This window comes from Balaenoptera ricei, chromosome 12, assembly GCF_028023285.1.
Source record: "Balaenoptera ricei isolate mBalRic1 chromosome 12, mBalRic1.hap2, whole genome shotgun sequence".
Taxonomy (NCBI): Eukaryota; Metazoa; Chordata; class Mammalia; order Artiodactyla; family Balaenopteridae; genus Balaenoptera; species Balaenoptera ricei.
In genome coordinates this window covers 46,552,171-46,567,435 of record NC_082650.1, presented here as the reverse complement: position 1 = coordinate 46,567,435, position 15,265 = coordinate 46,552,171, and the positions used below count along the sequence as shown (strand labels likewise).

General features: G+C 34.8%; 1 protein-coding gene across 4 annotated transcripts in view; it reads right to left on the bottom strand.

Moving 5' to 3' along the window:
- The window catches only part of HS3ST5 (heparan sulfate-glucosamine 3-sulfotransferase 5), a 276,042-nt gene that overhangs the window by 232,304 nt on the left and 28,473 nt on the right, over positions 1 to 15,265 (bottom strand). The window contains exon 1 of one of the 4 annotated variants that reach the window (XM_059941372.1): positions 13,375 to 13,388. The exons of the other annotated variants lie outside the window; for them this stretch is intronic. The gene's annotated coding sequence lies outside the window, so the exon portion shown is untranslated. Of the gene's footprint in view, positions 1 to 13,374; positions 13,389 to 15,265 lie in introns of those variants that run through there. 4 annotated transcript variants of the gene reach the window in all.

The following is a 15,265-nucleotide window of genomic DNA, read 5'->3' as shown; positions in this document are numbered from 1 at the left end:
AATTTTACACTTCGTATCATCACCTAAGTGATGAACAGAATTGAAATCAGAAAGAGTAAACAAGATATAGTTTAAACTTTTCAAACTATCTTTCTGAACTTTGAAATGAAAGTTAAACATTTTACATTCAAGTAACTCTCTTGACCACAGTTCTTAATTAAGCACAAAATGTCCTATGGGTAACATCGCAGTGAGTTCTGTACCTCAAATGAATAGCAAAAGTAATAAAATTTTTTTATACTAATGATTATATAAGTTGTAAGGAGCCAAAAAGTCTACATCAGCTTATTACATAAGAATTCTCGACCAGAGGGCAGACAGCAGAAGCAAGAAGAACTACAATCCTGCAGCCTGTATAACAAAAACCACATTCACAGAAAGACAGACAAGATGAAAAGGCAGAGGGCTATGTACCAGATGAAGGAACAAGATAAAACCCCAGAAAAACAATTAAATGAAGTGGAGATAGGCAATCTTCCAGAAACAGAATTCAGAATAATGATAGTGAAGATGATCCAGGACCTCGGAAAAAGAATGGAGGCAAAGATCAACAAGATGCAAGAAATGGTTTTTTTTGCAAAGACCTAGAAGAATTAAAGAACAAACAAACAGAGATGAGCAATACAATAACTGAAATGAAAACTACTCTAGAAGGAATCAATAGCAGAATAACTGAGGCAGAAGAACGGATAAGTGACCTGGAAGACAGAATTGTGAAATTCACTGCTGCAGAACAAAATAAAGAAAAAAGAATGAAAAGAAATGAAGACAGTCTAAGAGACCTCTGGGACAACATTAAACGCAACAACATTCGCCTTATAGGGGTCCCAGAAGGAGAAGAGAGAGAGAAAGGACCAGAGAAAATATTTGAAGAGATTATAGTTGAAAACTTCCCTAACATGGGAAAGGAAATAGCCACTCAATTCCAGGAAGCACACAGAGTCCCATACAGGATAAACCCAAGGAGAAACATGCCGAGACACATAGTAATCAAATTGGCAAAAATTAAAGACAAAGAAAAATTATTAAAAGCAGCAAGGGAAAAACGACAAATAACATACAAGGGAACTCCCATAAGGTTAACAGCTGATTTCTCAGCTGAAACGCTACCAGCCAGAAAGGAGTGGCATGATATACTTAAAGTGATGAAAGGGAAGAACATACAACCAAGATTACTCTAGCCAGCAAGGATCTCGTTCAGATTCGAAGGAGAAATCAAAAGCTTTACAGACAAGCAAAAGCTAAGAGAATTCAGCACCACCAAACCAGCTCTACAACAAATGCTAAAGGAACTTCTCTAAGTGGGAAACACAAGAGAAGAAAAGTACCTACAAAAACAAACCCAAAACAATTAAGAAAATGGTCATAGGAACACACATATCGATAATTACCTTAAACGTGAATGGATTAAATGCTCCAACCAAAAGACACAGGCTTGCTGAATGGATACAAAAACAAGACCCATATATATGCTGTCTACAAGAGACCCACTTCAGACCTAGGGACACATTCAGACTTAAAGTGAGAGGATGGAAAAAGATATTCCATGCAAATGGAAATCAAAAGAAAGCTGCAGTAGCAATACTCGTATCAGATAAAATAGACTTTAAAATAAAGAATGTTACAAGACACAAGGAAGGACACTACCTAATGATGAGGGGATCAATCCAAGAAGAAGATATAACAATTATAAATATATATGCACCCAACATAGGAGTACCTCAATAGATAAGGCAACTGTTAACAGCTATAAAAGAGGAAATCAACAGTAACACAATAATAACGGGGGACTTTAACATCTCACTTATACCAATGGACAGATCATCCAAAACGAAAATAAATAAGGAAACAGAAGCTTTAAATGACACAATAGACGAGATACATTTAATTGATATTTATAGGACATTCCATCCAAAAACAGCAGATTACACTTTCTTCTCAAGTGCGCACGGAACATTCTCCAGGATAGATCACATCTTGGATCACAAAACAAGCCATAGTAAATTTAAGAAAATTGAAATCATATCAAGCATCTTTTCTGACCACAATGCCATGAGATTAGAAATGAATTACAGGGAAAACAACGTAAAAAACACAAACACATGGAGGCTAAACGATACGTTACTAAATAACCAAGAGATCACTGAAGAAATCTAAGAGGAAATCAAAAAATACCTAGAGACAAATGACAATGAAAACAGGATGATCCAAAACCTATGGGATGCAGCAAAAGCAGTTCTAAGAGGGAAGTTTATAGCAATACAAGCCTACCTCAAGAAACAAGAAAAATCTCAAATAAACAATCTAACCTTACACCTAAAAGAACTAGAGAAAGCAGAACAAACAAAACCCAAAGTTAGCAGAAGGAAAGAAATCATAAAGATCAGAGCAGAAATAAATGAAATAGAAACAAAGAAAACAATAGCAAAGATCAATAAAACGAAAAGCTGGTTCTTTGAGAAGATATTAGCCAGACTCATCAAGAAAAAGAGGGAGAGGACTCAAATTAATAAAATTAGAAATGAAAAAGGAGAAGTTACAACAGACACCACAGAAATACAAAGCATCCTAAGAGATTACTACAAGCAACACTATGCTAATAAAATGGACAACCTGGAAGAAATGGACAAATTCTTAGAAAGGTATAATCTCCCAAGACTGAACCAGGAAGAAACAGAAAATATGAACAGACCAATCACAAGTAATGAAATTGAAACTGTGATTAAAAATCTTCCAACAAACAAAAGTCCAGGACAAGATGGCTTCACAGGTGAATTCTAACAAACATTTAGAGAAGAGCTAACACCTATCCTTCTCAAACTCTTCCAAAATATTGCAGAGGGAGGAACACTCCCAAACTCATTCTAAGAGGCCACCATCACTCTGATACCAAAACCAGACAAAGATGTCACAAAGAAAGAAAACTACAGGCCAATAGCACTGATGAACATAGACGCAAAAATCCTCAACAAAATACTAGCAAACAAAATCCAACAGCACATTAAAAGGATCATACACTATGATCAAGTGGGGTTTATCCCAGGAATGCAAGGATTCTTCAATATACGCAAATCAATCAACGTGATACACCATATTAACAAATTGAAGGAGAAAAACCATATGATCATCTCAATAGATGCAGAGACAACTTTCGACAAAATTCAATACCCATTTATGATAAAAACCCTCCAGAAAGTAGGCACAGAGGGAACTTTCCTCAACATAAAAAAGGCCATATATGACAAACCCACAGTCAACATCATCGTCAATGGTGAAAAACTGAAAGCATTTCCACTAAGATCGGGAACAAGACAAGGTTGCCCACCCTCACCACTATTATTCAACATGGTTATGGAAGTTTTACCCACAGCAATCAGAGAAGGAAAAGAAATAAAAGGAATCCAAATTGGAAAAGAAGAAGTAAAGCTGTCACTGTTTGCAGATGACATGATACTATACATAGAGAATCCTAAAGATGCTACCAGAAAACTACTAGAGCTAATCAATGAATTTGGTAAAGTAGCAGGATAAAAATTAATGCACAGAAATCTCTTGCATTCCTATACACTAATGACGAAAAATCTGAAAGTGAAATTAAGAAAACACTCCCATTTACCACTGCAACAAAAAGAATAAAATATCTAGGAATAAACCCACCTAAGGAGACAAAAGACCTGTATGCAGGAAATTATGAGACACTGATGAAAGAAATTAAAGATGATACAAATGGATGGAGAGATATACCATGTTCTTGGATTGGAAGAATCAACATTGTGAAAATGACTCTATTACCCAAAGCAATCTACAGATTCAATGCAATCCCTATCAAACTACCACTGACATTTTTCACAGAACTAGAACAAAAAATTTTACAATTTGTATGGAGACACAAAAGACCCCGAATAGCCAAAGCAATCTTGAGAAAGAAAAACAGAGCTGGAGGAATCAGGCTCCCTGACTTCAGACTACACTACAAAGCTACAGTAATCAAGACAGTATGGTACTGGCAGAGAAACAGAAATATAGACAATGGAACAGGATAGAAAGCCCAGAGATAAACCCATGCACATATGGTCACCTTATCTTTGATAAAGGAGGCAAGAATATACAGTGGAGAAAAGACAGCCTCTTCAATAAATGGTGCTGGGAAAACTGGACAGCTACATGTAAAAGAATGAAATTAGAACACTCCCTAACACCATACACAAAAATAAACTCAAAATGTATTAAAGACCTAAATGTAAGGCCAGACACCATCAAACTCTTAGAGGAAAACATAGGAAGAACACTCTTTGACATAAGTCACATCAAGATCTTTTTTGATCCACCTCTTAGAGTAATGGAAATAAAAACAAAAATAAACAAATGGGACCTAATGAAACTTAAAAGCTTTTGCACAGCAAAGGAAACCATAAACAAGACCAAAAGACAACCCTCAGAAGGTGAGAAAATATTTGCAGATGAAGCAACTGACAAAAGATTAATCTCCAAAATTTACAAGCAGCTCATGCAGCTCAACATTAAAAAACAAACAACCGAATCCAAAAATGGGCAGAAGACCTAAATAGACATTTCTCCAAAGAAGATATACAGATTGCCAACAGACACATGAAAGAATGTTCCACATCATTAATCATTAGAGAAATGCAAATCAAAACTACAATGAGATATCATCTCACACCGGTCAGCATGGCCATCATCAAAACATCTAGAAACAATAAATGCTGGAGAGGGTGTGGAGAAAAGGGAACCCTCTTGCACTGTTGGTGGGAATGTAAATTGATACAGCCACTATGGAGAACAGTATGGAGGTTCCTTAAAAAACTACAAATAGAATTACCATATGACCCAGCAATCCCACTACTGGGCATATACCCTGAGAAAACCATAATTCAAAAAGAGTCATGTACCAAAATGTTCATTGCAGCTCTATTTACAATAGCCAGGACATGGAAGCAACCAAAGTGTCCATCAACAGATAAATGGATAAAGAAGATGTGGCACATATATACAGTGGAATATTACTCATCCACAAAAAGGAACGAAACTGAGTTATTTGTAGTGAGGTGGATGGACTTAGAGACTGTCATACAGAGTGAAGTAAGTCTGAAAAAGAAAAACAAATACCATATGCTAACATGCATATATGGAATCTTAAAAAAAAACGGTACTGATGAACCTAGTGGCAGGGAAGGAATAAAGATGCAGACGTAGAGAACGGACTTGAGGACATAGGAGGGGAAGGGGAAGGTGGGACGAAGTGAGAGAGTAGCACTGACATATATACACTACCAAATGTAAAATGATGGCTAGTGGGAAGCTGTTGTATAGCACAGGGAGATCAGCTTGATGCTTTGTGACGACCTAGAGGGTGGGATAGGGAGGGGGGGGCGGATATGGGGATATATGTATATGTATAGCTGATTCACTTTGTTTACAGCAGAAACTAACACAGCATTGTCAAGCAATTATACTCCAAAAGATGTTTTAAACAATTTTAAAAAAGAATATATAGAGTGCTTTAAATATATAAAGTAAAATCTAAAAAACAAATAACTCAATTTAAAAATGGCCTAAGGATTTGAATAGACATTTCTCCAAAGAAGACATACACATAGCCAATTAAGACATGAAAAGAGGCTCAACAAATTCATTAGTAGTTAGAAAAATGCAACTCAAAACTATGAGACACTATTTTACTGCCACCAGAATAGCTAAAAGAAAAAGACAGACATAATAAGTGCTGGCAAATATATGGAGAAATTAGTACCCTCATAACATTGCTGGTGGAACTGTAAATGGTGCAGCTACTTTGGAAAACAATTTGGCAATTCCTCAGTATATGAAGTATAGAGTTACCATGTGTCCTAACAATTGTACTCCTAGGTATATACTCCAAAGAAATTAAAACAAATGTACATACATATATGAAAGTTCATAGCAGCATTATTTGTAATAGGCAGAAAGTGATGAACCCTAATAACTGATGATAACGCATGATAACTAATAACCCTAATAAACTGATGAATGGATAAATAAAATGTGGTAAAGTCATACAATGGAATATTATTCAGCAGTGAAATGCTGAATCATACTACAGCATGGATGAACCTTGAAACATTATTCAGAGTTGAAGATGTTAATCACACAAGACCACATATATGCTTCCATTTGTATGAAATATCCAGAATAGACAAATCTATAGAGACAGGAACTAGATTAGTAGTTGCCTAGGGATGGTGGGTTGGGGAGAGGGAGGATGGAGAGTGACTCTAATGGGTACAGAATTTTATGTGAAAAGCAATTAAAGTGATTTTTAGATTGTGGTAATGGTTGCAGAGCTCTGTGAATATACTAAGAACCACTGAACTGTATACTTCAGGTGAATTTTATGATGTGGGAATTAAACATCAGTAAAGTTGTTTTTAAAAAATAATGTTTCTTCAAAAATTGATTCTGCAAAAAATCTCTATGTTAGTAAATTCATTTTTAGTTTGGTATACATAAATTAAACCATCCTGACACCTCTGTTATTGTTCCATAAAAAGTTAACTTATTTCTGAAGGTCATGCACAGGACACACTAGCATGCCCTGGGAAGTTAAAGATGTCTTTGTGTTCTCAGTCATGGAGCCACTGTCAAAGACTTGTATTCTTAGCTCACCTAAGTCAATGGCATATATAATTTGAGAAGCCCCATTCCCAGTAGCAAGTAAGGTCTACATGAAACCTTGGTATCCTAGGTGCTGGTGTACATTTAAGGCATCTGTATCCCAAATAAGCTATCATTTTCTCCCTATTGTCTCAGCACCAGGGCTCCCCACCCCACACTCTTTCCCCAAAATAGTAAATCTTTGGTTTCCTAATTTCTCCACTTGGGGCCCGGTTCCTTGACCTGCACTCAATTTCAGGGACACTGACACTCTCTTTAGCTCTTACCATCCCTCCCCTGGAGGGACTGGACATAGAGCTGAGCCCTTAGCTACTTCACAAGTTTCTCTTTAGAACAGGATTGGTCTCCCAGGACCATGACACAGCCCTGCTACGTGCCATCATCACCACTCAAATATGCCTGCCAAGTTTAGAGGAATGGCAGGGGAACCAAGGGCTTAGAAGAAGATTTTTAAGGAAAAAATAGCCTTTTGGATAACTGAACGTTGATTTCCAGTGTTAAAACTACAGCATGTATTCATTAGATCTTTGTTGGCTTTGAACATCATTGATGACTCACTACATTTGCTCAAGCTGCAAATCATACTGTCTGCTCTTCTCTCCAAGATTTGCAAATATTTGCAGTTACCCAGAAAGGTGCTGAATTATTCTTGCCATAGTGGCAGCCTACAAACTATACTTTAGGTATCAATCAGGAGGTATGCATTCAATTCATGAGTGATGATCCTTGATGCCCCTAAATATATTTTTTTAGGCTCAATTAGGTCATGATAGAGATAGAAAAATCACTCATTTCTATCACTATAACCCTCAAAAAGGAGAATCAAGGTAAGAATAATCTAGCCTTGCTGAAACTCATAGAAAATTATTATTTCATGATCATTGGAACATAGCAGTGTGAAATACTATGGGAGGGTCATGTTTAAGTTTATTAATGATAGAATTTACCAAGTTTTATTTCTGCACTATAGCTATATCCAAGCACATAAGCAAAATTAAACTATCAATCACCTACTACTTAAGTAAAACCAATGACAATAATTCAGATATATAGATGTATCGTTAAAAGAAGTTAGAGCATCTGGAAAGCAATGCAGAATAATGAAAATTCCTTATAAAAATTCTAGGGGGCAGAGATCTGGGGTACAGTATTTATCTTGAAAGAAAAAAATATTTTATTTTCTGGTAAGTTTCAACTATCAACACCAGCCAGGAATTATTGAACAAAAGTAATTTTCCACCCTTTTCTCTCATCTTTTTCTTTCCTGTAGGATCCTTAGTGAGCATTTTTAGTCCTTCAATCCTTTATCTCTTAGTGTAATCATCTTATGTCTTCATTATTTGCAGTTTAAATATATTATTCTAATTCCTTCTCAATTAAGAGTAAAAATGTTACAAGCTGAATATGGATTAACAATTTTAATGTTACTATTTAGGTTTGCCTGTAATTTAAATGCTCTTAGCTTATTTTATATAACTTAAACTTGTGTAGCTATTACCGATGAATTCTTGAGACCAGTTCGGCTCCTGGGGATTGAGTGCTCTAAATCATTCAAGAAAGTTTAATTTGTTTAAACCAAGATTAACTCAATAAGGCTTTTTTAAATGCATCACTTTCTTAAATTTGTTTAAAAAACCTGACAGGCTGAATGGACTTTCTGCACTGAGGAGTTACCAGGTTTCACCAGTTCTGGCCTCAATTCTACCAAAGGTTCCAGCTCTAGCTTGCATAAAATTTTAACAGAAAAGGATTATGAAGCCTCTACTAAAAGCATTTCAGAATACCCAAAGATATTTTTAGTGATTCCAACATAAATAAGATTATTAATGCATACTTATCCCAGATACTTATCTTTTCCCCCCAAATAAACAAAAAACACTACCATGTTCTATCTTCACTGGTTTTCTATTGATTTAAACAAGAATTCTTAACTGGAATTCTTGTGGACTTCAGAATATCTGAAAACCTTCAAAATTGTATGCAAAATTTAGCATATTGTGCTTGTATATTTTTCTGGGCAGAGGAATCATGGTTTTCATCTGATTTTTAAAGTTTTTCTTTTCTTTCCTTTCTTTTTTATTTCAATATGTTAAGAACAACTGGTTTGAGAGAGCACAAGAAGTTCTGCAGGAAGAAGAAAGTACTTAGTGAAAACAATTTCTCTTGCAGGGGACTTCCTCACCTTTGCCCTTATCAGGGCACATCACATCTTACCCAGGAACAAACATCCTAAGAAATCTGGAACAACATAGCAGCTGTAAATTTGGATGTACTTAGCTGTAGTTTTACCATAACACTGATTGCTTAAGATTATTTATAAAATACAAATAATAATGCATGCAATTATTTCTAAAATACCTACAAAAGTCATCTAGCAGCTTTAACTACTGATCCTGCACCCATCTCTTAACAATTAAGATGTGGTTCTCCATACCAAGCCTTCAGGAAGACAAAGATAATAAATTTATTATTAAAAAATGGATGTCATTGAGGGAGAGTTCATAAAACCACAGGAATGACTGGCTGCAGTAGCAGTGTGATTCTACGTGAACTTTAGAGAAGAGAAGAAATAAATCATTCAGAACTCAGTCACTGATTCCATACGTACAGTCATTTCCCCATAACTGATACAAATGTCTCTGGGAGAAATACAAGATGGCAGAAGCATTTCTGACTGACCTATACTCAACTAGCAATTACTCAAAGGTCAGCGAGGAGAAAGAACTGCATCAACTCCTGCTATTTATAAGGAAGCAATTAGAAAGAGAACAAAAGAATTAATGACTTCTTACCATATGGTGTCATATAGTAAGACTTCATGATGTTTTCTTAAATGTCTACTTTAAAGGAATTTTCTTAAGCATACTAGGCACACACAAACTTACGGCTATAGAAAAAAAATCCTTCCATTACGTTTAAAGAGCTACCATAGAAAGAAAGCACAAAAAGCTGGGGGGGTTCTCACAAAGCTCTGTGTTTTATATATTAAGTGCTGTGAGTCTAGAATTTTTGCATTTATTTTTCATATAAATTCTTAATGCCTCTACTCTATACATAATTTATATAAAATAAAAGCTCCCTCTAGTGGCTAAAAAGTACTATTTTTAGCTTTATTTTATATTTGAATAGCTTCCCCCACACCAGCCTCATGGTTTCTATTAACAATTCTCAATCTTTTTGGTCTCAGATCCTTTTGTTTATGTAGGTTATATCTATCACTATTTACCATATTAGGGATCAAAACTGAGATTAAAAAATTATTAATTTGTTTTAAAAATACCAATAATAAACCTATTATATGCTAACACAAATAATATTTTTATAAAGAAAATAACTGTACTTTCACAAAAATTGCAAGAAGAGATATACTGTTTTACATTTTTACAAATCTCTTTAATGCCTGGCTTAAAACTGCTGGATTCTCATAAATGCCTCTGCATTAAATCTGTTGCAATACATTGTTTTGGTTGTAAGATACATATCAGGCTTCACACAGATGTGTACTTAGAAAAGGAAAGAATAATTCAAAAGCATTTTCAGATAATTGTGGTTATTTTTCTTTAATACTACACTGACATTTGACACGTAATAGTTTCTTAAAGCTTGGCTGCATTGTGGAATCTGAAACTATATCAGTGAACTTTTGTACTCTTACATTAAAATAGTTCTATCTTTCACTTTTACCAAGCATAAATTTTAACACGGGTCATTTGGAAAATATTACACTGAACTCTACAAATCTTCCAAATGTTGACACATTTCATTATCAAAAAAATTACCACCTGTCTCATCAGAAACGTCTTTACCTATTTCAAAGCTGTCACAGTAATAGAGGCATATACATGTTTTCCAGTACTTTTATTTTGAAAGCTTGAATTTTATCATTGCCAGAAAATATTGTCAGTTGTTCTCCTCGAAGCGACAGCCCACCTTGCTCATTTTTGAGAAAATGTCTGTGAAATACCCAGGAATGAATAACTGCAGTTTGTCTGCAATTCTTTCAAGTAAACATAATGTTCCATGGAAAAATGTGGCTACTTTAGCTAGCAACTCAAACAATCCACTTGAGCTTTTTCTCAAGAGAACTTTTGTACTTCGATATGCAGAAGTGCTTGATGCATACTTCCTATTTCATCATGTAGCCTATTTAAAAGATCACATTCAATGGTTAAGATTTAATATAATTAAGTTTTACTGCTTTATCAAGGACATTCTTAAGGAAAGCTGCATCCTCCTCCTCCTCTCCCTTCTCCTTCTCTAAATGCGAGTGTGTGGCAGGGGAGAATGTAATCAGTTTGCCTTGATTTGTGCTAAGGCTTCAGAAGTTTTTCTCACCACTGACTGCTGCACCATCCAGACAAATGTCAACACAGTGAAAAGGACAAAAAATACCCTCATATTATTATGGAAATGGTTTTGACCTCACAGACTCCCTGACAGTGACTCGAGGCTCCCCAGAGTCCACAGATCACATCATGAGAACCAGAGTTTATATGATAGATTGTACTATAATGTTGGAAGGGAGAGACCAGCTGATTGGCTTCTTAAAATAGTAGAAATAAACATTTAAGCTTAGAAAGTCCAAGTGACTCACTCAAGGCCACACATTGCCTGGGCAATTCCCACTGCATTCTGCCTCCATGAAAGTACTTTAAATTCTGAAATTCTTAGTCTGAATACATTTTGAAACAATTATGACTACTAAAAATGTTCAACAAAGTCCTCCTTTTCTCTTTAAGACTCTAAATTTTATTTTAGCATTCTTATTTTGGTTTATTCAGGGACCATTTAAGGCAAAACTTTTCATGAATAGTATATAGATTATTCAAAAGCAAAGAGTTTAATCATGAGATTATAAATAGTATGTAATTTCAACCTAGAATACATCTTAGGGCCAATTTCATATTATAACATTACTAAAAGATGTTAGTGCTTTAGTGCCCGAGATTGTTTATAATAATTTTTCAACAGAATGTTGTGTCTCTTGTGTTTCGATATTCTAGCTGCAAATTGTTATCTATCAATATGATAATAGACTAAAAACATTCTCATCATTTCACAGGTTAGGAGAAAAAGGAGACACATATAGTGTTCCCGTAGTTAAAGATATAGTTGCTATAAAAACAGTTATATTTGAAAAATGCTATTTGGGTACCCAAATTAAGTGAGATGGCATTAAATGCTTTATAACCCAGGAATCCAATGAGTTTAATAGATATCTCGATCACCAAGAAAAGAAAAGCTCTAAATTTAAGGAACACACATTAGGACATAAGATCACTTCTTGGGTGATTCTTCATTTCACTATCTCCTATTCCTCCTGAAACCCTGTTCTGACCACAATTGTATAGGTGGTAGCAGCAACCAGAGGAGACTCATGGGGAAATACACATAACTGCAGTAGTAAGAACAGCATGAACATCTCATTACATTCCTGTTAAGCAAGGACTCCCAAGTCATGAGTAGAGAAGATGTGGATTGGGTTTCCTTTACTGTTGATACAGAAGGTCCAAAGCCTCATGCTGTCAAACTACAGTTTCTTGACTTTGTGGGCACTGAGAGGAAATTCCAAACTTTGATTCCTAAAACCTTGTTATACTATGGTCCATGAGATCACCTAGGGTGGGTCTGCTGGGACATCCTCTGAGTCATTACTCATTCTACCAGTGGTTGAATAATATAAAAATCATTTCTCTTTCTCTTGTAAGGCCAACACAGGATGCCGCATTTGAAATATGTGTATCACAAGTATCCTTACTTTTTCACATAGTACTCTGTTGAAATTACATACAGATTGCTATGAACTATGATAAAACTCTTTTTATAAATATCTAAGAATTTTATTATATTAAAATTTAATACAGGAACTAGGATAAAAATTGGATTCATTGATGTTGGTCTGAAATAAATTTTTGGAGAATAGTGATAAAAAATAATTTTGGTATTGAAGCCTGTGTAAAGCAATGCATAACATATGCAATTTCTACTTTGTAAAGGTAAAGGGCAGAAAGAATTTGCATTTAAATTTGAAAAGCAGATGAATTGGCATTTACTAGTGAGATGTAATTTGCTTCCTTTTAATAGATAATAAAATATTGATAGCAACATATCCAAGGAAATTTGGAATACTACTATTTTAATTAATACCAATGTGAGGTGAATTCAGATTTATTCTCAAAGATATTCTTATTGACCTGTTTTGAATTGGTTTTGATTAAAATGATTGGGGGTTTTGAGTATGTTAGTATATATAATATTACTCTAATTTATAGTTATTAGTCAATGTGCAATATTAAGACTGATGTAGTCAAAAGTTTAATGAGTTGAGTCACATAGAGAATGCTTAAAAATGATTGCTTTAGAAAGCAGATAACAACAGATTAATTTGGAAGGAAACTTTTTATATACTGACATTGTTCACAGAGAGGAAATAAGTAATTAACTGAATATTCTTTATTTCAAGAATAATGTAGGAAAAGTTGTCATAGTAAATGCCTATTAAAAATTTTAAGTTGAAATTTTATATACTAATAAGCATATCTTAAGAGTACATTGAATTTTTAAAAAAATTCTCTTTAGAGCAAGAGTCTCTTAATATTCTTGTCCTTGTTTGACTCGCATAGCAGGAAATAGCCCACTTTCACACAAACTAGATGGCTCACTGAACATTTAAGTATAAGTATAGGAAGTTAGCTTTCTCACTGTTGACTAGAGCTGTAGCTCTATGCAACGTCTCAGAGGCTCCAAACTGCCCCAGCACAGGGTCCCAGGAGGAGGCAAGACCTGGGGAAGAAGTGAGTAAACACAAAGGTTGGTGAGGTGATTCTCCTGACAGTCCCTTGCATATCAACAAAACCCTGAACTGTACATAGAGATATTCCTACTCCCTGGGAGCTGGGACACAGCTGTCCCTGATAAGCAGGTGGTCTCAGGGTCAAGCAGGCGTGAAACAAGAAAAGGATGATCTTCCCTTCAGACCAAGAACCATATTAACAAGCAACCAGGAGGCAAAAATGAGAACCAATCCCACAAAGCATTGGTCTTTAAAATGTCACACTCACCTGGGATGTGGTTAATATTATGTAATGCAGAGTCCCACCTTTAGAGATTCAGATTTAGAAAAGGTAAGGCCAAGGAAGCTGGCTTTGTACAAGTAACCTAGGGGATGCCACTGAAAGTGGTTTCTTTGATCACACTAAAGAAACACTTTCACGGAGTATGTACAAGTACCAGAAGACATGAAGTTCTGAAAAGGGTGGTATGCTTCAAATAAGTGAAACTTGTAATATACTTAAAGTACAAATATACTTAAAGTACAAATAGAGTTGTCCAAGACATAGATTTAAGCAGTAATAAGTGAAAACTTCTTACTATTTGGATGACTTTTCAATAAGACACACCTATACGCCTCTTCTAAAATACCACTCCATGTAATAAATTAAATAGTAACCTCAGGTTGAAAATATTATAGTCTTTTGTGTTAAACATTTTAATTTTTTTATAAGAGGACTAAAACACTGAAAAACATAGTACTACAATACATTTACCTTTGGGCCAAGATTGTGTCACATTTTGAGCAGAAAATTAAGTTTGCACTAAATATTACCTGCCAGGGCTCTTTTCCAACTTTATTTCATAAATATAAAAATATCTAAAGAAAAAGGTCTCTATATTTATTTATACTTGAGCATGCCTTTCATCAAGGTCTTAAGGGTAACACGCAGAGAACAAGACCTATGAGCCAATGGAAGATGGCAGTGAACCTGTTCCCTCTCATATATTACATTAGACAAGCAAGCAATGAATCTATGACAGAATGGCGGGAAAAAAATATTAAAGTCACGGTCTTTACAGAAGACTTAGATTTCATTGCAGACTAACATTCTTATATCTAAAATATGTTTCAAGTTTTAAATTCCCAGACAGGTGGCAAGCTCCTCCGGGGTACTCAGTACAACATCTATTATGTTACTCAATAAATGAATGAGAAATCTGCCTTTACTATATACCAATGATCAGAGAGAGGCAGTTGCATAAAAAAAAAAAAAAAAAAAAAAAAAAATTGGGACTCTAGATTTTTTTTTTCTGAGAGATAAGAAATCAAATGATTTAGCTTATCTGTAAGTTACTTAACGACTTTAGAGTAAGGAACTCGGCCTAAAATGGCATTTCAAGCTTTCAAATTCGGTTGTATTGTAAAAGGTAGCAATTTAAAAAACTTCTTGTGTAGAAAAGACCATTTTATTTAATCACCAGTATTTTTCTCCTCCTAGACACTCAGGAAATGTATTTTTTTTCTCCCAGCCCATTTCCATCTAAGTAGGCCTTGTACACAATAAATATCTGTCGAATATATGTTTATTTAGTGATATGATTATATTCCCCACAATTTTCAGTGATAGGAAAGTTTGATAAATTTTTCATTTATTTCCACATATATAAACTCACTTAAGTCTTCAAAATGCCCTGGAAAAATAAGTACAGTTTGGCAACTTTCTGATTCACTTCCAGATTGTAAAGTGTCCAGTAGGTTGAATTATTCTGATACAACCACAGTCATCAAGATAAGTGCTCAGGCTCAAGAATAAATACA